This window comes from Sceloporus occidentalis, unplaced genomic scaffold (assembly GCF_023333645.1).
Source record: "Sceloporus occidentalis isolate IW3139 unplaced genomic scaffold, rSceOcc1.0.p SCAF_4, whole genome shotgun sequence".
Classification (NCBI taxonomy): Eukaryota; Metazoa; Chordata; class Lepidosauria; order Squamata; family Phrynosomatidae; genus Sceloporus; species Sceloporus occidentalis.
This window is the reverse complement of record NW_028316984.1, coordinates 122,299,180-122,320,464: the sequence shown is the minus strand read 5'-3', so window position 1 is coordinate 122,320,464 and position 21,285 is coordinate 122,299,180. Positions and strand designations below refer to the sequence as shown.

Here is a 21,285-nt window from a genome sequence, read left to right as displayed (position 1 = left end):
CCATTTCATGGCGCCTTGTCCTCCCTTGGGGTTAGGGCATCTGGTCACCCTATGTTTATAGACGGGAAAGGAAGAGAGCTAGTGGCTTTTTTGTCTTGTCCTCTTTGCCCTCAGGAAAGGCTGCCTTTAGTTGGCCTCAGAGCCTCCCTCTTCTCTCTCTCTCTCTCTCTCTCTCTCTCTCTTTCCCTCCCTCTGCCTGCCTTTATCTGGGGTGAGCTGCTGGAAGTGAGGCGTGAAGAGAGCTCTTCTTCCCCTCAGGGGGGGCAGCCAGGCAGCCAGGCGAAGGAGGCAGGCACCGGTCGCCCATTTATTGTCACATTGCATCCATTTGCAAGGCGCGCAGGGGAGCCTTTGGTTGCGAGGAGGAGGCGTTGGCAGCGGATATCCCCAACTTTTCAACAGTGTTGCGCCTCTGCTGCCGAGGAAAGGTTGTGTGTGTGTGTGTGTGTGTGTGTGTTGTTTCTGTGTGTGGAAAGCCATGACGGATTACAAAAGGAGCTGCACAGGGGTCAGCAGAAGCAGCCCCTCTGGACTGAGGCTGGGGTAAAGGAGGGAAGAGAGAGCCAGGAAGGCTGTCTGCTCTAACAGGTAAGAAGCAGCTTGGACTCTTGCCTGAGAGGGCTCCTCGCTTTCTCCTCTCTCCCCTTCCCTCCACGCCTTTCAAGGAACAGACAATGCTTTCATTTCAGGTGTGCTTTTGGAAAATTGGAGGCACCTTTGGTTTCCAGAAGGTTATTCTCATTCTCTTCCCCCTCTCCCTCATTCCCTCCTGCCTTCTTCAGCGTGTGTTTTCCTTGCCTTGGGAAACCCTGACTGAACTTTTAGTGAGATTTTTAATTTTGATTCCCCCCACCAAAAAAAAGCCCCACTTGGGCAAGTCACACTCTCTCAGCCTCAGGGGAAGGCAAGGTCAAACCTCCTCTGAACAAATCTTGCCTCAGAGTCACCGTAAGTTGGAAACTTGGAGGCTTGAAGACACACGGCAACAATGTGTAGGGCAATGATGATGATGATGATTATTATTAATCATGATTACCTGTTATTTGGAAACTTGGAGGCTTGAAAGCACACAACAACAATGTGTAGGACAATTATTATTATTATTATTATTATTACCTATTATTTGGAAACTTGGAAGCTTGAATGCACACAACAACAATGTGTACAACAATTATTATTATTATTAATTATTATTACCTATTATTTGGAAACTTGGAGGCTTGAAGGCACACAGCAACAATGTGTATGGCAATTATTATTATTATTATTATTAATTACCTATTATTTGGAAACTTGGAAGCTTGAATGCACACAACAACAATATGTATGACAATTATTATTATTATTAATTATTATTACCTATTATTTGGAAACTTGGAGGCTTGAACGCACACAGCAACAATGTGTAGGACAATTAGTATTTTTTTTATTAATCATTATTACCTATTATTATTATTATCATCAACTAAACACACACACACACCCCAGGCTTGTTGCGAAAAATAGTTCTGGCCAAGGTTGCCTGTGTGAACAGATGAAGAAAATAAAGGGAAAAGACTGCTTAACAACAGGCACCGCCATTTTAAAACTACATTTCTGCTGCACACTTGTTACTTGACATTAGTGGCAGGAGGATGGGACTGTGGAGTTTATCACACAGGAGGAATATCTCTTAATTTCGAAGGAAAGAAAGTGGGGCCAGAACGCATTCACGTGAATTTGCTAGTTCAGCAAATTTACATGAATTCGAATTGCATTCGAACTGACTTCCCATTGTCCAAAAATTGGTTGCCATTGCCCAAAATTGCATGTGGTAGTCTATCACGCAGTAACGTGAAACCCCATGATTGCCTTCGGATTGCCATTGGATTATACTTCCAATTTCCCTTGTCTGATAAACTCCTGTGAAACAGGCTTACCTTGGGCAAGTCAAGTCCATTGAGTTCAAGTTTCAAGAAACAAGTGTGTGGGGACTGAGGGTTTTAAAACTGGTCAAGAGGATGCCAGTCTCTTTTGTTGGCAAAAGATGTGCAGTATTAAGGCGACTCAAAGCTCGACCTGGCTTTGTCAGTGGGAGAAATCCTAAATCTATATTAAACCGTTTAACTGATTTCCTGATTTATGCATATTGCTTCTTTTGCATACATCTTTGGCAGCATCTACACTGGAGAAATAACCTGGTTTGGCACTTCTTTAAGTGCCTTGGCTCAAGGTTATGGAATTCTGGGAGTTGGAGTTTGTTGTGGGGCCCAGAGTGGAGCACAACAACAAACTCCAACTCCCAGAATTCCATAGCCTTGAGCCAAGGCAGTTAAAGCAGGGCCAAACTGGGTTATTTCTCCAGTGTGGATGCAGCCCTAGTCACTCTCCTATGAAGAAGGATGAAATGAGGATGATGAATCGTGTCTAAAGTTCCAATACACATTGCAGGACTAATCCAGTTTGAGAACGCTTTAGCTGCCCAGGCTCGGTGCTAGGGAATCCTGGGAATTGTAGTTTATTGTGGCACCAGAGCTCTCTGACAGAGAAGGCCAAATGTCTCACAAAACTACAATTCCCAGGATTGCCAAACACTGAGCCAGGGCAGTTAAAGCGGTCTCCATCTGGGTTATTTCTGGCATGTGTTTTGGACCCATGTCTCTAAAAGAGAACAACACAGATTTCTGACTGATAGGTATAGGCTAAAAATAAAATCCATAAATATTTGAATAGATGTTTCCTCACCTGTTAAGAAAAGTGGAAAGTGGAAAAAGAAGAAAACTTCAGCCCTTGCTTCTGCCTCCTTGTCTTCCAAGACTACATCTGCACTGCAGAATTAATGCAGTTTGACACTGCCATGGCTCAGTGCTATGGAATTCTGGGATTGGTCATTTTGTGAGATGCTTAGCCTTCTCTGTCAGAGAGATCTGGTGCCATACAACAAACTACAAATCCCAGGGTTCTGTAGGATAGAGTCATGACAGTTAAAGTGGTGTCAAACTCTATTAAGCCTGCAGTGTGGCTGCAACTTATGTTTCCCTGTTAAGAAAGGCTAAAAATGGAAGAAAGGAAAAGCGCAATCCTTGAGTCTATTCCTTGTCTTCTAAATTGCCATTTGCCGGTTGGTTTTGTTTTGGAAACAGTAACTCATTGACCTTTTGAAATAAGCCCCACTAGAAGTCCTGTAGAAAACTTCAACAGCAGATGGCACCTCTTGAAGAAGTGTGGCACCTCTTTTTTTTTTTTAATGCATATGCTTTTGTATCAGAAATGGTTGACAGATTCCCTACTTGATGATGAGGAAATGCTGTCTGTTAGGATTTTTCCTGTTATGCAGCTGTACAAGACTTATAGTTTCTGTTAGGGGATAGTAAACATAGGAGAAGATGGTGGGCATGTTCCACATGATTCTCACCATTTTTTATTTTTGGCAAGGCTCTTGCACTTTTAACAACTAAGTGACATATGGAAATTTGAGGTTTTGACATCTTGAAGATATTGGGGAAAATCTTAAACCATTGAATTGCTCACCGAGAAATATTTTAAGTACCAGGGAAAAGTGTGGCAGTCTTAGTTCCCAAAGCTGTCTTGCCACAGTAACAACCATTTTTGACTTATGAAGTAGTGTCTTTAAAGGAAATAACATTATATAAGAACAGTAGTTCAGTCCTCAGCATTATCGCTTGTAAATATTTTAATAAATAATAAACAAATTATGGTTTGGATCCAACCTTAGTACTTAAGGGTAGACCAGTCAGTCAAGCTCAATTCAAGTACTGTACCATTAATTTCAGAGAGACATCTTGAGGTATGGTTAACCTTGACATAGCATGGAGCCCTTCATTTCCACAGATTGCATAGCCACAGATTCAGTCACCCATGGCTAGAAAATAGATGTATTTTAAAAATCCAAAAAACAAACCTTGATTTTGCCATTGTATGTAAGAAATTCCATTTTATTACACCAGCATATAGAATGGGAAGTGAGAAGCCATGAATTTTGGTATTCACAGCAGGCCCTTGAATTAAATTCCAGTGCATACCAAATCTTTGTGTTTTATCTGAGACTTTAAGTGAAAAAGGTAAGCAAAATATGCTCTGTCTTGATACTGTGCTACTATATTCAACCCTCCATATGCACGGATTCTGCAGTCATGAATTTAAACATCCACAGCTTGAAAAAAAAATTAAATCCAAAAAGTTATCCTTGATTTTGCCATTTTATATAAGAGATACTACCCCATTGTATGTAATGGGACTTGAACATCCATGGATTTGGATACCCATAGGGGGGCCTGGAACCAAACACCAGAAGATACCAAGAGCCCACTGTAATACCAATTTTGTCCCTTCACTGTATCATGAGCTTGAAGAAAAGCTTGCTATTTCCTATCAAGTAACTTGGGTTTTCCTTGATATAGATATGGCAACCAGTTTAGCAACATGTAGAGGTGATACTTGAAGTTGGAGTGAGTGTGCTTTCTTTTCCATTCAGCTATACCTAGTACAAAGGGACAAGAGAAAGTTGCAGTTCAGCACACTCTCCTTCGAATTTTCCTTCTGCTTCACTGCTTGGCCAGAGGCAATACTGTGAGCAGGAAAACATCCTGATCTTTTCAGGTCACAGTGCTTCATTAATTGCATATATTAATGCAGCTATCATTCTCATTAACTAAGCTGGGGTTTAGGCAGGGTCAGAATGCTTCAGTGAGTTTTGGGCTGAGATATCAATTCTCTGACTGTGCATAGTATATATTTTCTACGGACAGCTTGCTCAGACTGAAACAAAAGTGGGGCATTTGGTGGGGACTGCTGTTTCTAAAAAGTCTGATTATACTGGCCACCCATTCATTATACCATACAAAAAGGAGATGTATTCATCCGTTCATTTGATATGAGAGAAATTCACTGAATGGATTTGAATCTTGATACTCTGTCCCCTGGTTTCTCAAGAAAATGTGCAAACAGGTTGACCCCTCCTTCCATACTGGGTCAGACTCTGTATATGTCTTCATGGAAAGAATGAGGAAAATCCCTCAAAAATGGAACTCATAGGGAATGTTGAAACTCAGGAAAAATGTTTTGGGGTTTGCCTTGTTTATTTACTCTTTAAGTTCCACTCTTAGCAATGTTTATTATTGGCTGTGTTCAATGTGGGTTGTAATTTTTCTTGCTTGAAATTGAAGTTTTCAAGGTTTTAAGGCTTTAATGTAGCAGAATAAAGGCATAAGGGAGGAGGATGGTATTGTTCTGAAGGAATAAGGTGGACAATACCACTTCAGATTTCAGGTGGGAAGTACCATTTTTATATATTCCTTAGCAGTGGGGGAAAAAAAAAACCTACCACAAATAGAAACATGGCAGAGTGAAGAGTGCACAGGGACAGATGATTCCCCTCCTGGTTTATTAATGTTTTACTTGCTAGGAATGTTTAATTTATTTATTTACATCAGGGAGAATTTTAATGTGGCATCCTAATGTGATGTGGTCTTCCCCTCCGTAATGCTTTGCCACCTGGTTCCACTATGTGTAGACCAGGTATAAGAAAGAGGTTAGAAGGAAACAGGGAACATGTGTGTAGACTTCTATTTTTTTAAAAAATATATATTAATTTTTTTTTTGACAATGAGATTTTACAAATGTATTTTAGCAGACAGAAATTACAATGAGTAAATGAGACAAGCAGTAACATAATGGGCTTACAGACAGTGAGCAAGTGATTATCATTACATAAAGTTTAACCAGATTCAAGAAATTTTGGAACAGTCAATCAGGTCAGCAGCTGCTACTTTTGTAAGAGGTATTTCTAAGCAGGTAATCAAAATATATCTTTCCTGGAATCAATATGACTCTCAGGAGACTGTAACTCTCAGTATTCCTTACCACTGGCTGTGCTTGCTTGAAAAGATATGCGGGGTGGGCATGTTTGAAAGCTTTCAAAATGTATTTTATGCATTTTATGCATTTATTGTATTTTGGTTGTCTCCATAAAGGTATCACTGTTTTGTCGATTTTGAATATTGATGTACCTTGCTTGAAAAGTTATTGTTCTTGAAGCTAATGAAGGGAAACCATTCTTTGAAGGACTTGTCTTTAGTTTGACCCTTTTTACAGGTCACAATTTCAGGATTTCTTGAGAGATGGCAGGCTAGACAGGCAAAGGATGCTGTATTTCTCCATGATGTATGGTTTGATACTTGTTACTGCTATGCTTGAGAGAAAAACCATGAGTTTGGTGGACTAGGACAGCAAAAATGTTGATTTCATACCCCAGATTAAAAAAAAATGTTTCAGTAGGAGAGATGTTGTGGCAAGCAGAGTTGTGAGTGACTAGGGTAGCCATAGGTTTCAAGAATTTTATGGTCCTCCAGATTTTGAATGGCAACTTCTACAGCACCTCTAGCCAGTGATGAGGAATGCTGAGAGTTGCGGTTCAGGTACTCTGCAAAGAGAAAAGTTCTATGAAGAGAAAAGGTGGGGATAAATAATTTCTGTTCTTCTGACTTTATGTGAAGTCTATTCCACTTCTGACCTATAAAATCTGAAACCACCCTCTTATTCAAATAAGGGGAGGCATCAGTAAAATCTGCTTTTTCTGCATTGAGGAGCCTTGTAGGCTATATAGCATGGTTTGTAGACTTAATAAGCTTGGTGGGCCACAAGTTGTGCTTTTAACTTCTACTTATGAGGAAAATAGAAAGGTTATTGTTGGACTAAAGGAACAGGCAGAACATTTGAGAAGCAGCCAGAATTTGCAAAAGTTACCTTTTGGAAAAATGAATCCCAGAATTAACCAGAATACATGTTGACTACATGTTGTAGTAGAACCCCCCCCCCCCCCATCTTTTCTAAGCTATGGGAACAACTGTGGTGGTTGATTTTAATGCATGTTTGTAACACTAATGTATGCATTGTTAATAATTTTAAAGGTACTGAATCAGAGAAATCAAAGGGTCTCAGACCTATCTTTAAAGAGTGTAGGTACCATTACTTCCCAATCATTTGTTTAAAGGGACCTGCTCATTGCCAATGTTTGCATTATGTTTGTCTGTACATGAAACTTTTGATTTGGTATTTTGCTGTTGGTAGCATAGCATGGAGTATTCTTGAAGCCTATGGAATGAAATCAATAATAAATATTAGCTGAGTTTTGATACTGCTTTGGGGTGAATTTGAGAATCTATATTAATTAATTAGTTAGTTAATTAACTAACATTGGTTTTGGTTCAAGAAACATATATTGTTATACTATTTGTTTTTGCAAGGCAATGTACATATTCAGGCTAGTATATCTTAAAGTTACAAATAGTTTTATTCACTCAGTAAATACATTTAGAGTAAACTTGTGGAACTCATTGAGAGAGGATTGGGACTGGGCTGGCCTTCCCCTGGTAGCCATAACATATACACATTGTTGCTTGGAGATGCTCTCCATGTAGTTGATGATCTGGTTCTGCTGATTCTGTGGACAGAACCTACCTGCATAGTAGTTCTACACATGTAAGCTATTTTCAAACTTTCAGATGAATATTTGGAGTGGGGTGGAGTCACTGGAAGCAATCTACCTCCTCCTTCCATATGTTCATTTTCTACACATCTGTTGTGTGACTAAGGTTATTTGCTAATGCAAGAACCATGGGTTGCTCTTGGGTATTTGTGCAAATAGAATTATGCTTCAGTATGTATGCATATATAATTAATTACGAAAGGAGAATTAATGCCTATTCCTTAGATTTCTTTAAACAGAAGAGTTATGTTTCCATTGTAAAAACAGTACATGGATCTTCCTGCTTTAAATGTTAACAATACACACATATACAAGCAGTACACATTACTACCTGTGTTTCTGTGTATAAGTAAAAATGCTTCAATATGTTAATCTGGCTGTTTAATAATTCACATTGTGTCTTTTTACAGACATAAACTCAGTTTCTGTTTTTTAAAATTCTTATCTTTTTCTATCTGTATTTTTTCCTCTTGTAGCCAGTGTTCCCATGTCCTTGTCTGACCTTGTTCACTTATGTAGGTTTGGAGTGGGAGAAAAATCAACACAGTGTATTGCAACAGTTTTCTTTGATGTTTCTTTCCAAAAAAGTAAACAGGCAAACAGAAAAGTCCATGTTTTAGTTAAAGTATAATACTGTTTAGACGACAAAGCTGTGTGATGATACATTAAAGTGACTCTCCATTTCCACATGCCTCTTCTTATGTTCCCTGCCTTTGGTCTGGTATATATCTTGATTTCATTGTACTGGCTCTTGACATTTCGAATGGGGTGGGATTTTAATGAATCACAAAAACAAAATGTTTCCACTTTTAAGGGACTAAGTTAAGTTTTGTAGGAATTAGCATCCATGAAAGCTCATTCCAAAAGAAAAAAACAGTTAGTTTTAAAGGTACTGCTATGTTCCTTCCCCACTGCCTCTCCCTTCCTCCTTTTTAGAAATTAGTTTGTTATTGTTATTACTTGCCATCAAGTTGACTTCAAGTTACACTGACTCTGTGAACAAAAGACCCCCAAGAGCCCCTGTTATCAACTGCCCAGCTCAGATCTTGCAAACTCAGGGCTATGGCTTCCTTTGCTGAATTAATCCACTTTTAGTGCAGTGTAGTCTCCCTCTTTTTCTGTTGCATTCTATTTCACCAGAGTTTATATTTGGAACATACAAAGTTACAATAAGATGCAAGTCCCTCACCTTCCTGCTATAAGTGAACAAGCATAGCCATGCCAACATAATGGTAAAATACAAGTTGCAAAGAAGAATAGATTTGATAGTACCATCCACTTTCCAGAAATTAGTCAATGATGAACCTGGCAACAAGACACTCTCTAACTTGCTATCTAAATCTCAAAGTCTTCTGCATTTCCCCCAAGGAAGAACACATCAGTAGCTCATGTGGGCCATCCCCATTAACTGGAATAAACCTCTGCTATGAGGACTGGTGAAAACCAAGAGGCTTTGTCTTTGTTGTACAGTGGACCCTTGTTATACACTGGGGCTTGGTTCCAAGATCCCCGTGGATAACAAAATCCGTGGATGCTCAAGTCCCATTAAATATAATGATATAGCAAAATGGTGTCCCTTATAAAAAATGGAAAATCAAGGTTTGATATTTGAAATGTATACTTTTTTTGAACATTTTCAAACCGTGTATGCTTGAATCCGTGTTTAAAAAATCAATGTATAAGAAGGGCCGACTGTAATTTATTCCAGTATTTTTTTAAAGTTATATATAAAGTTTATTGAGTTTTAAAAGAAATGACAAACATAAACCATCATATGCAATATCATACAAACATATCCACACATTGAGAAGTATATCAACACTTGTTTGGAGTTTCTCTTGCTATGGATTCTGCATCCATCATTCTATAGCCTTCCACCTCTGACCCTCTTTATTATAGTTACCCATTCCTGTTCTTTCTTACCTCACTCCCTTTACTATTCATACATTCTTCCTGATCCTAATGATCCTGATTTATTCCAGTATTAAAGTTATTTGTGTATGTGGGAGAGGGAGGTTGCAAACAACAACTTCAGGGGAAAATAGTAGCCGAGGAAGGAAGGGTCAGCAAAGATGTGCTGGCATTCAAGCAACATTGGAAGGGGGTTTTAGATTAGGATGTGTGGTTGCTTTTTCTTCAAAAAAAAAAGTACTGTAACCATTTTAGGTATTTAGCTTTAGCTACTTTAACAATATGGAACAAAGTGTTTTTTTTAAATAAATAAAAAACAGAGGCTATTAATTTCCTGAATTCCACCATATTGGAAAATTTCTAGCCTGTCTCAAGCCTTAGACAACATGGTGAACTATTTCTTGTCTCAGATGTAATGGTTCCTGGATGAGATGGATTATTTAGATCCATTACAGCCTGGCTTCTGGCTGGGTTGTTAGAGGGTAACTGGCTTGGTCACCTTAGTGAAATATCTTTGCTGAGAACTGAATGAGGAAACATGCCCATGCAGCATTTGTAGGACCTTTTTGGGGTCCACAGTGGTCTTGTGGATTACCCATCTGGAACAGGGCTTGAAGTAATTGTTTTATTGTGTGTCCAGTCCTTATGAAAGGGCTAGTTTAGTGGGTGCTGTTGGAGAATGATTGTTCAGCTCTGTGGCCTCTGAGCTGTTGGTTTCTGATGTTCCTCAGATCCTCTATTGTTATTTAATATTTACATGGAATTTACCTGCTTTTTGCAGCTCCCTTTTGCACTCTCCAGAGGCCGGATTGGAGCTGTGGCATCAGGTTGCCACGGCCCTAATCCGGCCAGTAAAGGGGCGGCAGTACAAAGAGGCAGTCTGGAGAACCCCTTAGTAAATCAACACTTGCATAAATTTCATTGATTCAGCAGGTCTACTCTGGTTTGGATTAGTAATTACAGGAAAAGAGATTCCACCTAAACTTCAGAAAGAACTTCCTGGCGGTCAGAGCTGTTGGCACACTGCCTCAGAGAGTGGTGGAGTCTCTTTCTTTGGAGGTTTTCAAACAGAGACGGGAGTGCTTTGATTGTGTTTTCCTGCATGATAGGCCTTTGGATTTCATGGCCCTTGAGTTCTCTTCCAACTCTATAATTCTGTGATTCTAATGGGATTTAGGACTAACCGTGGCAGAATCTGGATGCCCAGTCTTTGATAGTGGCCAGTATAATATATCAGTTAAGGCTTTTGTTCCAACTATGCCCACTCCTGAAGAGACTTCTTCTGATGCATGCCTTAATTACATTGTGTTTGGACTACACTATGCTGTATAGGGAAATGCCTTCAAAGTGTTTTTGCAAATGCCTGCTGATGCAGAATGTTGCTAAGATGATAGAATGAGTTGGGCCACTTCAGATTATGGATGGGAGAAATTATGTTTATAATCATCCCTTACATTAAAAAGTCCCTCCTCCATGCAGAAGAGGCTGCTTCTGTGAGCTGCTTGGGAAGAATTTAACCTGTGTGACATCAGATGTCTCATTTAATCTGGGGGTTTTACCACAAGGTGTGAAATGTTAAACATATCAATCTAGCATTTAATAATCCCTTGTTTATATAGTACCTGGCATATATAGTACCTGGAAGCATAATTTAAAGTATATGCTAGATGTGTGAATATTCCACATGTAACTTCTTCTGGTTTCTGTTTATCATGCTTAAATTGGGCCTAGGATCTGGGCCTTTATCATGGGCTTAAACAGACAGGCCAAAATAAAGCTGCTTTAGGTCACTTTGGTGGTATGCTGTTTAAATGACACATACATCTTAAGAGGCCAGAAGGCGCGCCAAAGCTGTGCTCCAGTCCTTAGGGCTGGAGTGTGGCGTTGGCACAGCTTCCAGCCTCTTAGGACTCATGCATCATTTAAACAGCATACCTCCAGAGTGATCTGAAGCAGCTTTATTTTGGCCTGTCTGTTCAGGCCCCATGTCACAATCAAGCCCCCTCCTTCTGATTTGGTACCTGAAGGGGTACCATCTTTTATTTCTCCTTTTTTCTGGTTTTAGACATGCTAGAAACAACAGGTAGTTGTTTTTCTTTGTACTTTTCGGCTCCATTTTGTCCATTTCTAAAGACAATGCTCTGCCTAGAGTCCCTTGGTAATTCCATTGAGAAGGGCTAAATGTTCCCCCCAGTCTTTTTTTCTCTAGTCCCACATATCACTTGGCTTTGGTGTGGTGTGTAATTGGCAGGGGAGAGAGGAGGCTGGGCTGCTAGACAACCTGGCTTGGGTTCATTGTTCTGCGTTCGCAGCTGGAAGTCAGTACAGTCCCTGGAAAGTTTTCTTTTTATTTATTTACACGCACACACACACACACACACACACACACACACACCCCTACCTTTTTGCCTTTTAGTGCCAGCTCTGCTAGGAACTGACTGATTTTGAGGATTTATTTCTTTGAGTCATGTCACAGGTAAGGTTTTATGTATCAGATGGGTTGTTTGGGACAAGGAAGCTGGATGTAGGGGGGAGGGGAACAGTGTCATATTCCTTCTCTCGTCAAGTACATTTCAAAGAAGCAACAAATGCACTACACAAGAAGCCCCAATTTGGCTTTCTGAGCTTCAACTTCACTGATAGGTTTAAATTTTCTAAACTTTTCTTTATGTCAGAATAGTCTAGTTGTGTGCCTGGTGGCATTTCACTGAAAGGAAGTCCTGAGCAAACCTTGATTCTGTTTGGGAAAGTTTCTTAACAAAATGTCTGTGTGGTTATTTGCTTTTCTTTCCTGGGTAAAGAATAGTTTGCATGCTGCCAAGTGTTTAATCTTTTAATAGAAGAAGAGATGAGGGAAATAGAACTCTGTCACTTTTATTCCTTATTGTTATTGCTTGTTTTTCATATGACCATCCATTCCAGTATTCCAAATTCACAAGGAACCAGTGTTAAATGTGTGACTAATGATTCTTTTGGTTAATTACACAGTTTCCCCCTCTACAAAATAAAATACACACATAGCAGAGTGCTCTTGATTAATTCATACATTTAGATTTTGTAATCCCTCTGACTGTACCAATATAATGGCTATGTTTTTTAAGGCTAATTTCTAATAACTGATCAGGAAAGAATGTGCTTTCATGTGAAAGTCATTTTCAGGAAAACCACCGTTGTTCTTGTTTGTTTGTTTGATTGTTTGTTTTGAAATGCATATGCCCAGATACAGAGTCTGTGAAAATTACTTTTTGGATTACAGCTCCCAGAATCTCCTGATTAGTATAGTTGTTTGAACAATTCTAGAAATTATAACCCCAAATCTAACTTTTCCAAAGCTGTGACCAGACATGAGCTGAGTTATTTTGCATTATAATCACGTGTGTGTTGATGGATCTCCAGCTCCTGTTGTATGGGATCAAATTACTAGTCTCCCCTTGAAGAAATGAAGGGGGGAAAAAACTCAGCTGGCACATGATTTCTTTGTTAATTAGGTGCTAGCTATGTTTGTTTTTCATGGAGCTATGGTGGAAACCTGACAGGAAGCCATGCACTCTTTTTGGAAGTCCTGTGTGCTCTTGCTAAATATATGGGCTATATGCTATGCTATGCTATGCTATGATTGATTGATTGATTGTATTGTTATCTTGCCTTTCTACTTAAAAATAGTGCTCCAATTAGGAGTATAGCTATAAGAGGAGGCAAAATGAATACAGTGCCTAAAGATGGTAGTGCATATACTGGTAACCTTAAGGCTGGACTTCTCCAATGAGCTGTACATTGAACTACCTTGTTACTAAGTTCAGAAACTTCAGTTAGTTCAAATCACACCTGCAAGATTGATTACTGGGACATCCAGGAGTGATCACATTATACCAATATTAAAATCGCTCCACTGGCTGCCAGTTAGTTTCCGGGCAAGGTACAAAGCATTGGTTATTACCTTTAAAGCAATACATGGCTTGGGCCCATGTTACCTACAGGATTGCTTCCTCCCATATAATCTGTCTGTATGTTAAGGTCCTCTTTACTCCAGTCTGCCAAGACTAGCTTGGCAACTTTCAGCCATAGGATTTTTTCTTCAGCTGTCCCTAGACTGTGGAACAACCTGCTGGAAGAGATACAACAACTGAATATGCTTTCTGAGTTTAAATGAGTATTAATGACCAATCCCTTCTGGCAGACTTATCCAGATTATTTTTAAATTGTATATTTTAAATGATAGATTTTAAATGTGAATGGTTTTAATATGTGCATATCTTATTTCTCTTTTTAAATTGATCTGTGTTTTAAATGTTGTTTGTTAATTGTTATTGTCCCCTGCCTCAATTCAAGGGAGAGGATTTTTATTGGGGGGAGAGGCAGATGTGAAATAACAAGTACTAGTACTACTACCACTACTTCCCCTAATATGAATTCTACCCCCCCCCATGAAAATTTCCTTCAGTCCCCAAATTTTTAGCATCTCAGATAATTAGACACTGAAAATCATTCACACTTAGAACTTTTTTATTTGTTGTATTTGTATTTCCTTGGTAACTTGGCCTACTCCTTTTCTTTGAATGCTTACATTGTATATCTGAATGCTCATATGTTCGGTTTCACAGGATGTGTGCTGAATGATTCAGAAGATTTCAAGACAAACCAGAGAAAGCTATTCTACCTGAAAGCAAAACTTGCAGAAACTACAGCTGCTTTTACAAAATAAGGTCCAAATTCTAAAAAGTCATACTCTCCCATCCCAGTTTGCACTGTGTCTGCCACCTCCTACAAAGAGTTATTACAATGCTAGAAATTTGCAGACTGAAGAAAAATTTAATGGGGGGAGAATTTTCCGGGGGAAGTGCCCTCATTTTGCCCACCCCATAGCCACACTCCTGGCTTCAATATAACAAGAATGATTTGAATAACAATTTGAATAACAACTTGAAGCCACAGAATCATTTTAATAAACCATATTTTAAAATTTCCATGTTACTTAATTGCATCTTGAAAGGAACCAACAGTAACTCTTAATGGCATAACGTATGATGACATGATAATGGTGTTGTAAAGGCATTCATAGGCTTAGAAAGTGTTGCTGTACTACATCTGGGTCATCCATTTAAGTATTCAAAGTTTGTGTTCAAAACAGTTTCTGGAGTTATTTCTGAGTTTAACTGAAATCCTGTACTGAATGATCTCCATATATCAGTGGACTGACCACTTTGCCATGTTATTGTTTGTAAAATGATTCCTTTAAGCTCATTTTTTTGGAATGCGTTGTCCATGAGTTAGAAAGCATTCTGATGATACACAAAAAAGCCAATTTATCTTTGTAGAAGGTGACAGACATGTAAAAGCAGCTGTAGGTTCTATATGTTTTGCTTTCTGTTGGAATATCTTTCTCTTGTTTGTCTTCAAACCTTCTGAATCATTCAGCACACGTCTTGTGAAACTGGTGTATGGTGTATCAAGTTTCATTCTCATAGTTAATACCGAAAGGATTGAATTGACAGAGAATATTTATTCTGCCACCTTTAGGATTTTGTATGATATGTTTTATTTTGTTACCGCAGTGGTCTTCTGACAACTTTTTAAATGTAATTCATGTAATCCCTAATTTTAGGTACAATAATGTTGCCTAACAAAATTGTTCTTCCTACCTGGTAGAGAAAAACTACTTTCCATTTAACAAAGGAATCATGTTTATTTTTGTTTGGCTATTAGTATTATTGCTACTATTCTCTGCTTCAGAAAGATTTTTTCATTTATTTTCCAGTCTTTTTATCCATCACACCTCCTGAGGTGGCTTGAAAAATAGCACTGCAAAAATACACTTCAAATGTTAAAATGTACATCAGTTATCAGCAGTAAATTGCAGAGAACTAGAAAATGAGCACAATTTCAGCTATAAGCCGTTTCATAATAGATGGCGGGCGGAACCCCTCTTAACTGTATGAGCTTTTATCACTCTCCTGTGGCAGCCTGGCCCAACATATCACTTTGGAACTCAATATGTTGTAATGTGAAGCCCATCATTCCTAAACCAACAAGGACTTGTTGTTTAACACATTGAATTTGTGGTGCAACTTACCATTTGGGAAGAGCAACAAATTTAAACTGAGTTCCAAAGAACTGCCAAAGGAATGGCACGACCATTGAGAAGACTTTGGTTTGAACAGTGTTTTGGATTTTGGATTTTTCTTTTTTTGATTTTGGGATACCTGTATTTACATATACATACAGAATGAGATATCTTGGGATTGGAATCCAAGTCTAAAGTCAGAATTCATTTCTGCTTCATTTACACCCGGAGGTAATGTTATACAATATTTTAAATAACTTTTAAATACTTTTGTCCATAAAACAAAGTTTGTGTACATTGAACCATCTGCAAGCAAAGGTGTCATTATCTCACCCTGAAAAAAGTTTTGGTTTTTGAATTTTGGATTTCCAGATAAGTGAGTGGAACAGAACAGATGGGCAGGAAAAAGCAGGTTCAACCTGTTCTGAAAGCTTTTTGAAACTCCGCTGACCACATGCACCACTCCCAAGGTGTCCCAAATGCACACGGTCCAACAGCATGGTGCAGCACCAAGTTGCATTGCTGGCTAATTCTTTTGGTTGCCTCCCATTATCCATGTGCACCATTGTGCAAATAAACCACTGGCAACTGCCTGCTGTCTAGATGCCATCCTATTGGATGACTGCCCCTTTGAATGTCCACACAGTCACACCTGTGATCTTCCACTGGTACAAGACATTGGAGCATCGGTGTGCCCAGTAAAACACTGGCAAAGCACAATTATGCGCACCCCACATGCCCCCTTTACTCCCTTTCACCCCATGCCCCCTCTTGGACTGTCTGGTTTATGTATGCTGTAATTACATCCATTGGAGGTGTCACAGTTTTTTCCCCCCATTGCTATGCTAATTGCTTGGGTATATTGACTCTGTCCTTTTTTAATGTTCACATGCATCAGTGCGTTTAATGTGCACATATATTAGTGGGTTAGGGTTAAGAAGGATCGCTCCTTCAGAACTCATCTCGTGTCAGGGTGTTTTTATACAGGGTTGAAGGTGTGCATTTTCCAGGTAAGTCGGCATATCCCAGTCACTTTTTGTTCCGGTTTTTAGCCCCAGAGCATGGCTTCAATCTGGTTTCTGTCCACTTTGGAGGTGTGTGTCACCTGAAACTGCTTTATTTGGCCCGTGTTCTTCACCCCAGACTCAACCTCTAATATAAAATAACAGTTAAACATTCTTGTTACACAGCTCCCCAAACCCACCTTGCCTTTCTTTTATTGAAGGAATTGGGGAAAGTGCAGCCCACAGGCCCCACCTAATCCCCAGCTGCCATTTTTGTGTCCTGAAAGGTCACTCTCAAATATATCTTGGTAGCTTGATAGGAATATAGAGTATATTTGCACCCCATTGTTTTAGCAGTTGAATATCATTTTAACTGCCATGGAATTCTGGATGGTGTGTGTGTGATTTTCAAATGGTTTTTGCCTGAAAACAACACCATAATATATTTTAAAAGTATAAAAGTGTCATTTGTGCCCCCAAGAACTCTCTCAAAACCCTTCACCCACCTAAAAGATCTTTTTTGACTGTATATTGCCAAAATGGTGACTAGACAGAATTCACACTCTAGTGGAGAATTCTAAGTACCTAACCGAAGTACTCTCTATTTCAAGATATTTGGCATGCATTTGGTGGCCCTATTTCAAAGGTTTATCAAAATTAAAGAAGAAGATAATCTTTTGTTTGAAATACTGAAGCTTTGCTACACCCGTATGTTTGACTGACTATAGCTCTATGCTTGAAATTTCTTTTATGCTCATTTGTGTGTTTGTGGGAATCCATGATAAAAAGCTTTTGAAAACTACCTAGCCTGACAAACAATGTCAGAAGTGCTTTTTTGAGAACAATCTCAAGCTGTAATTATATTTCAGAAGCCCTCTAATTTTGTGCCCTTGGAAAGTATAGCCTCGGGCAGTTTTATTACATTGTTAATATCTAATGACTGATGTGAATAAACAATATATTTAAAACATGAACACATGTTTTAATTACATCCAGAGAGCTCAAAAACTATTTCAATACACCTAAAGGCATTTGAGTTTTTTTGTTTCCCCAAATGCAGTTCCTCCCTCACAATGCTCCCCAGTACAATAATATTTGGAATGGAGAAGAAATTCAAATGCAGTTTGTGGTACATGGTGCAGTTGTCTGCTCTTCAAAGTGAAAATTCTCATTGGTCATATCCAAACCCAAGCGCTTGCCTGTGGGCGGGGGGCGGGGGGAGGGGGGAGGGCAGGGAACATCTCAGCCAAATTAAATAATTTAAACATCTCATGTTTAATTTTTAGCCAGGGCTGGGAGAACTGTAAATGTAACCTGTCAAGGAAAAAAACCAAAACAAAGTACCATCAGCTGTGCCCAGATGGAAGAAAATAATGATGCTTGGTGCTGAAATGCGTTAAACACAGGTCCAATCCACACTCCAGTGTGATTCTCCAGAGTAAACCAAGTCCCTGGGACCATTCAGACTACCTTTTACCCCGGATCAGAACCCGGATTAACCATGGGAAGTTCATATTCACCCCAAATCTCCCACAAGCGAATCCAAGGCTTGTACACCCATTGAGGGGCAAATGCCCCTTGGCGCGGGCCTTTTGAAAGTGGAGTAAAAGCTGTATCTTTTTGGGGAAAAATGGGTCTGGCGAATATGAACTTGGCCCCGATCATGATCAGGGCAAGTTCAGGGGAGGGCAGAGGGCGGAACTGGAGAAAGGGTGCCATGCCAAGAGAATCGGGGTGATGGAGGAGGAGCAGGAGGAGGAGAAGGAAGGAGCCTTGGAGAAAGGGTGCCAAGAGACGGAGGAGGAGGATGAAGGAGCTGGGGGAAAGAAGGGGGCCATGAAGGGCAATCGGGGTAATGGAGCAGGAGGAGGAGAAGGAAGGAGCAGGATGAAGGGTCAAGTTCAGGGGAGGGAATTAGGTCTGAGAGAGAGCACAGAACGGAACAAGCTTCCCTCTTGCACCAGGCAGCTTTCTCTTTTTTTATTTTTGATAGACTATGCACATGCTACAGGTAGATACATATATAGATAGAATGTGTGCCTGCTTGTGCTACTTTCCCTTTCATTTCCTTGCTCCCAGCACGGCACTTTGCAAAAGGCTTTTTTTCTAAATTATTTTTTATATGCGAATGCTACAATGCGAATGTTACAAATGTTTTTCTTTCAATTTGGCAAATTGATACAGAATGCTTTTGCGACTGTATGTGTCTGTAAGGAATTCTGGGGTGGCTGAGGGAAAGCAAAGGATGCAGAGATGCTATTTGGGGTGAGGAATTTGTTATTATTATTATTTTATGTGTATGAGGCATTCTGGGGTGGCAAGGAGGAAGGATGCAATTGCATTAGATTGCATTTTGGGGTTTAAAATGGAGGCAGAGGAAGATCTATAATCTGTAGTGACCCAAATACACACAACACACACCCATACCTGGAGGTTTTAAAATTTGACAAAATATGCATATACTGCCCCCTATTTTTTTAAAAAAAGGAGAGGGGGAGCACACTTCCAATTGCCCAATGGCTGCAGGAAACGTCACCTTGACAAAAGCGGAACTGAGTTTGATTGACAGCAAAGGCGCCTTCATTTTAAACCGGTTCCGCAAATGTGAACTCTCCACAAGAGCTGCAAGGGCATTCAGGATTTAATTACCCTGACTGAGGTAAATCATTAGTGGGCACTTGCTTCCAGAGGAATTCGGGAGGGGGGGACCCGATTCTGCCCAGTTCCATCCAGCGCAAATAGGTGAGTCTGAATGGGGCCCCTGTTTGCTCTGAATTAGGCCAGAAACTTTGGAGAATCTCCCGAGTGAGTGGATTGCATGCTGGTACAGGGATGGGTGGAGGAGCATTAGCGGGCATCAGAAGAAGGCAGGTGGAGGTGTCCTGGGCCAGGTGCTGCAGATGTCTTCCTGACTCCTGTCTCAGCACTGTCTCTTTTGAATATGCATGGTTCCTCCAGTACATACTGTGTTTTAATGGGACCTGGACTCAGGCCAAGATGGGAAGAAGGAATGTGCAGACCTGTACTGGCCCATTTTGGGTGCTGGTTTTGCAGGCAGCTCATTCTCCCCAAGGATCTGGAAGTCCTGACAGTAAGCCAGGTTTTCCCATCAGTGTGTACATGGCTTTGGATTGACCTGGGTACTCTGGCCAGTAGCTAATTGAGCACAACTGATGTGAATGGCATAGAGAAGAATTGGATACAGTCTTGACTGCATAGGGAAAGGCAAACTTTTTGTTTGTAATCAAACAAGAAAACCAATCCTCACAAAAAAAAAACAACAACCCCAAACTCTACCTATATCATAATGCCTTTATGGCATTTTACAGTATGACCATATCTTGAATACAGTTAACAGTTTTGGTAACTGCACTTCAAAAGAGGATATTGTTTGTAAAACTAGAAAAGATGCGGAAATTGAAAAATGAAATAATAAACTCATTATAAGGAAGGGTTACAATGTTTGGTGCTTTTATGTTTTTTAAAAATGGCAAGTAAGTGTGAGTGTGACAAAAATCTCTAAACTTTGCATAACATGGAAAAGTGGAAGTTTTTCTCATGATAATAGAACCAGCTAAGCTGAATGATGCAGTATTCAGGATGAGAAAAATACTTCTTAACACAGTGCCTAGGTAAACACAAAGTTTACTTCTGTAAGGTATAATGATGGCCACCAATATTATCAGCTTTAAAAGTGAATTGGACAAATTCATGGAAGATACATCTGTCACTGTGCTATTATGATGGAGGTGGTGAGTCAAAATCAGGGAACAGGGATTTATCCTGTGCTGGATGATGTTACACTCCCCCCGAAGAGGCAGGTTCGCAGCTTGGGTGTGCTCCTAGATTCAGCTTTGAACCTGGAAGCCTAGGTTTCAGTGGTGGCTAGGTGTGCATTTGTACAATTAAAGTTTGTGTACCAGCTGCATTTGTTCCTTGAAATGTCAGATCTGGGCAAGGTGACACATCCCCTACTTACATCCTGGTTGGATTACCATAATGCTATCTATGTGGGGCTGCCTTTGAAGACTGTTTGCAAAGTTCAGCTAGTCCAATGAGCTGCAGACAAATTACTAATGGGTGCTGACTACAAGGAGCACATAATTCCCTTGTTGCAACAGCTCCACTGGCTAGTCCCTTTCCAGTCACAATTCAAAGGGCTGGTTATGACCTTTTAAACCCAACACAGCTCAGGACCAGGTTATTTGAAGGACTTTGTTCTCCCTTACGAACCAGCCTGTGATTTGAGGTCTTTTGGGGAGGTCTTTCTCTCTGTCTCACCACCCAAGACTTTTCTATTACAACAGGCATTTGATGAGTGATGGCCCATCTTACACAATACGCTAGACATTGCTAATTGGTGTGTGTGTTTGTGTGTATGTGTTAATAATATTTGTTTTAACATGGTTTTAATTTTTTCTGATTGTTTAATCGTGTTTTAACTTTTGTATTTTGTGGATTTTAACTGTTTTTTTTAAATTGCTGTAAGCCATTTTGTGTTTACAAACATATTCAAGAGTAGCTGTGTTGGCAGAACAAAATCCAAAATCCACAAAAGGGTAATACCTTTGTTATTCAATCAGAATGCGCAAAATACATCATGCAAGCTTTTGAAGCTTTACTGTTTTTTTCATCAGTCAAAAATGTTAAAAATCATACAGGAGAATTGTTGATGTCGTAGTCACAAGCCTACATTTTGTCTCAAATTACTTCTTTGGCAGTTAAGATGGTCTAGAGCAACGGTTCCCAACCTTCCTAATGCCACGGCCCTTTAATACAGTTTCTCATGTTGTGCTGACCCCCAACCATAACATTATTTTCAT

General features: G+C 39.7%; 1 protein-coding gene across 4 annotated transcripts in view; it reads left to right on the top strand.

The window, feature by feature from the left end:
* Positions 1-284: 284 nt before the first annotated feature.
* SHANK2 (SH3 and multiple ankyrin repeat domains 2) overlaps positions 285-21,285 on the top strand; it is a 480,993-nt gene continuing 459,992 nt past the window's right edge. For all 4 annotated transcript variants that reach the window (XM_089521401.1, XM_089521400.1, XM_089521399.1 and 1 more), the window contains exon 1: positions 285-588. The gene's annotated coding sequence lies outside the window, so the exon portion shown is untranslated. The remainder of the gene's footprint in view (positions 589-21,285) is intronic.